The 2,882-nt window shown below is 41.2% G+C and overlaps 1 non-coding gene across 1 annotated transcript; it reads left to right on the top strand.

The window, feature by feature from the left end:
* Window positions 1-445: 445 nt before the first annotated feature.
* Trnay-gua lies at window positions 446-535 on the top strand. The gene is given in 2 exon segments: window positions 446-482; window positions 500-535. It is a non-coding gene; the product is annotated as a tRNA-Tyr (tRNA).
* Window positions 536-2,882: the final 2,347 nt, after the last annotated feature.

A 2,882-nucleotide genomic window follows, 5' to 3' on the forward strand; every position in this document is an offset into this window, starting at 1 on the left:
TCGCGCGGTTTATGCAAAAAGTTGTATCGCTCCTTGCGTTATTTTCGCCGACTATTTATTTTATCACATCCAAACAGAATAAGTTAATTGCAATTCTTTTATCGTTCCCTAACTGTGAAGATATGCAAATGGAACACGTGGCTATTACCTACATATTGGGCGGCGGAAGGGTTACACTTTTCTACTGAATACAACTACTGCGTATTTGCTACGCGTCAGTAGACGTGGCCACCCGAGCGAAACCTCGGCCCGTCTGCGGAGCCAGCACGCAGAAACAGCAGCAGTCGTGAAGGTCGCTAAGACGAATCTGAGCAGCGCAAGCGCTTTGGCGCTGCTGAATGAATCCCCACTCGTATAAAACACGTTACACCAGCTGCCAGTCAGCCGATGCAGTAGCAATCCGGTTCCTCCAGTTTGTGCCACGAGTGCGACTAACTCGAACACTCCTTCGGTAGCTCAGTTGGTAGAGCGGTGGACTGTAGTGGTTATTCTGGCAGATATCCATAGGTCGCTGGTTCAAATCCGGCCCGAAGGAATATTTTAAACGTCTCTGTGTGCAAGTATTTCCGTCGCGTTACCTATAAAGGGTATTAAATGCGAAAACTGTCCGATGCTCGATCTGGCGCTGATGATACTGAAATGAGGCCTAGGTTGATACGCTGAAGAAAAAGAGGAAAAATTTCAGTTTGGGTCCAAGAATCGAAAATATAGCACAGAAGAGGTTTGAAACACCTCCTAGAAATGTGAGGAGTAATGTAAAACGAACTTGCATACATTCATAGAACATGTGGCTCTAGAGGAACAGTTTGTTTTACTCGTAGAAGAGGGGAGATGTAATAAGGAGTTCGAAATTCTACGGAATGAAGTTAAACTGCAGATATGGACGGGTAATTTACAATACCTTTAACATCAAAGTGGAAAATCAGGAAACACTGTGATGTGTTACGGCAGCTATAAAGCGCAGTTACAGGTTACGCCACTGTTGTTAAAAGTTTTATGTTGAAATAACGAAGAAGGGAAAGAGAGAAAATATCAGAAGTAAAAATAGTTGAGGCGTAAAAAAATAGCAATGCTGAGATTCGTAGACGAAGTCAATAAAGCTTAGAAGTAATAATGTATGAAATTGGCAGGCCACTAACCAGTAGTGCACAATTTATTAAGATTTTTTTTAAAAAAAGGATGAAAAGTGGAAGAAAGTAAAAGAGCAACATGCAAAAATAACAATTTTTTAAGATACAGTAGCAGAAGAGTAGAAAGAACACTCCTAGCTAGTAAACAGAACTACAGAAGAAGTAAATTAAAGGACGATACAAGCAGACCTGCGTACGCTCCACAAACTTCAAATGTAAACATCGAATTTAGCAAGAAGCTTCTGAAAATGTACACCTGCAGCACAACTTTTTTGAAGTGCTCGTGTACCACGGAGACCCTCCAAGGATTTTAATCGTGATGCTACAACAGAGGGTAAAAAATAAGTGGCCGGTAAAATACGAATTATGAGGTGCTCTAAAAAACAGGCGGAGAAGGAAATCTAAGAAAAACTCTTTGCCAGAATAAGGGAAAAGTAGTGGAGCTTTTTCAGTATTTAGGACTAGTTAACTTCGCCGTGGGAGAACTACTAAGGGGAGGGGCCCATGGGTAGTGTGCGTGGGAGGGGGAGAGCGTAAGGCTTGTATAGTGTTAGAAAAATTGTGTTAGCAGTCACAGATTAGAACATGGAAAACGTTACCCAGTATTTTTGATTACAGGATGTGGAGTGATGGACAAATTAGCCCGAAACAGAAAGAGAGAAGTAGCATGAATTAGTCGGAAGATTGGTGTAAAAAAAATGATAAACATCCCTTTCTGTGCTGCAAAATGACTCTCTACCGATAAGCAGTACGGCTGTAGTTATTTGCATACCTGGACAACTGCAAAGGGCGGGTTTTCTTGTAACTTTGTCATGTGGAGTTATGGATTCGTATTGATTTCGTTGTTAGGCGAATCAAGGCACATGTGCTACTAAACTGTCGCGAAAAAAAATTAATTATGGAATAATCTTCGTTTCTGTTTTGTGTAAGAGCAGTAAGGTGAAAGATCAGTCATTCCACAGCTTCTAGAGTATCCTGAAACTGGACTAAAGTTGGAATCAAGACCACGTTTCTAATTACAACGGAAAGCAAGAAAAAAGCCAGGAAGGGACATCTCGTCGCCCGAGAGGTTGTTACAGACGAAACGCGATCTTGGAAAGGACACTGCGAAAATAGAGAAAGAACTGTCTCGGCATTAGCCTTAACGGATTCAGACAAACCACAGATATTCTGTATCTGGATGACCGCACAAGGACTTGAACAGAACAGTTACCCAATGTAAGTCCAGTACCTCAGCCCCTGCGAAAACGAGTACGACCGGACACAAACTGATATGTGTTTCTGTCGAGTGATGACACGACAGCTTATGAACTGACAAAAGCCCTCTGAAACACATTAGGATTGAGTCTTTTGCAAGTTGAGTAAATTGTTAATACCCTGACGTCAGTCCAGACCATTTCGTATGGTGTTGCGATGTCTTGTTTGTAGCACACAAGTCGTACAGATCAGAACCTGTTATCTATACACAGATGGATTTAGTATCAGTATTTTTTGTAGATTGTGTTACGAAAGACTAACGAAGAGAAAACAAAGGAAAGGAGGGATACATATCAGAATTCGAAAAGGAAACACTCTGTTCAGATTACATAAAGAAGTTGTTGTAGTGTATGTCCGCAGCCTGTATGAATTGTTCAGCTAACAAAAATAAAACTTTTATAGTCACAAGCAGAAAATGACATCACTCGAACATGATAGATCTTCGAGTTTTAAGGAGTAACTTTAAAGAAAAAGCGTTCCTGGTTCTCCAGCTCG

Source organism: Schistocerca piceifrons, chromosome 2 (genome assembly GCF_021461385.2).
Source record: "Schistocerca piceifrons isolate TAMUIC-IGC-003096 chromosome 2, iqSchPice1.1, whole genome shotgun sequence".
In the NCBI taxonomy this organism is placed as follows: domain Eukaryota; kingdom Metazoa; phylum Arthropoda; class Insecta; order Orthoptera; family Acrididae; genus Schistocerca; species Schistocerca piceifrons.